Here is a 1,337-nt window from a genome sequence, read left to right as displayed (position 1 = left end):
AAAAAAAAAAAAAAAAAAAAAAAGGTTCAGCAAGTAATCCAGAGATGCTGCGCTTATAGTTGCCTCAAAAGGCCACACCAGAAACCGAGGCCAACTGCCTCCCCCAGAGTGAGTCTCAGCAAGGAGCACCTGACTCGCTGAGGATATACCTGGATGTGGCTTGGGTGGGGCTCAAGTTGGGGTAGGCAGGGTTTCAGGGAATTCTCTGAGCAGAGCAACCTCTGTTATCCAGTTTGATGATGTCACAGCTATGGCAGCGCTGTGTCCGGACCACTGGTAGGGGTGAGGGCTCAACAGAGACAGTGGATACTGCCAGCACTTTCATATTGAGCAAATCTCACTTTGGCCCTCACTCCAGCAATGTCTCCCTGTAGGTCCCTGGTGCCCCCTGCATGCAGACAAATAAGCACTCGTGCTCAGAGCGAGCAGGTTCGTCACCGCAAAAAACCACTCGCAGACGTGGTCCCTTTAAAAGGCTTCTGCTACTGCCGCTGCCTCAGCCTGCGACTCACTCAGCCACTCCAGACCGGGCAGCCCTGTGTCCTCATCCTGTCCTACCTTCTGCCATTGCAGAGTGCTTTCTTGGATTTCTCTGTAGTTGTATGGCTTGTTCAGCTAGATCCCAGGCGATTTTTCCTTGCTGCTGCTCCTTGTTTCTGTCAACTTTGATTTGTTCGCCAGAGGAATGAACAGAGCCTCCATCATCTACACCATTTTTTTCCTCCGAAAATCAGCACCCTATTTTTAAATGCAAATTCAGTATATTTGGGGACCTTAAGAGTTGTGCTTTCACTTTAAATTTGGACCCACTAATCAGATATTATAGTGTAAATAAAATGTGTACGAAGCACTTTCAAATCCAAAGCCCCTGCAAACAGTAACCAGAAAAGATGACCATATTGTCAACAATTTGTATTTTTTAGATGAACAAGTAAATTTCTTTTGTAGCAAGGGTATAGCCTATGCCAACTGCTCCCTCGCATGGATCTGGTTTGATAGCTTTATAACTACAGCAATACTGAATATATTCTGCAGGAAATCTACAAATCAGTTCAAAGGCAAGTTCAGGTTGAAAATTAAAGGTCTGCACATTAGCTGTGGCATCAGTTTAGCCAAATGGTGTAGCTAAAATTTTGTTTATGTTTGTGAGATTGAATGTTTTGTTATGGTAACATTTCTTTGAAACACAGAATATGAAAAAGGGAATACTACTCTGATGATAAAAAATGCTGATGAGTGACAGTTCCTGAGAGAATATACTGTGATATATGTGTGTATAGAGGGAGAGGCAGAGAGAGAAGGGAGAGGAGTTAGTTACAAAATGCAAGTCGAAGAAA

The sequence above is a fragment of the Pteropus alecto genome, unplaced genomic scaffold (assembly GCF_000325575.1).
Source record: "Pteropus alecto unplaced genomic scaffold, ASM32557v1 scaffold55, whole genome shotgun sequence".
NCBI lineage: Eukaryota > Metazoa > Chordata > Mammalia > Chiroptera > Pteropodidae > Pteropus > Pteropus alecto.
The sequence above is the reverse complement of the archived record's forward strand: the minus strand, read 5'-3'. Positions refer to the sequence as shown.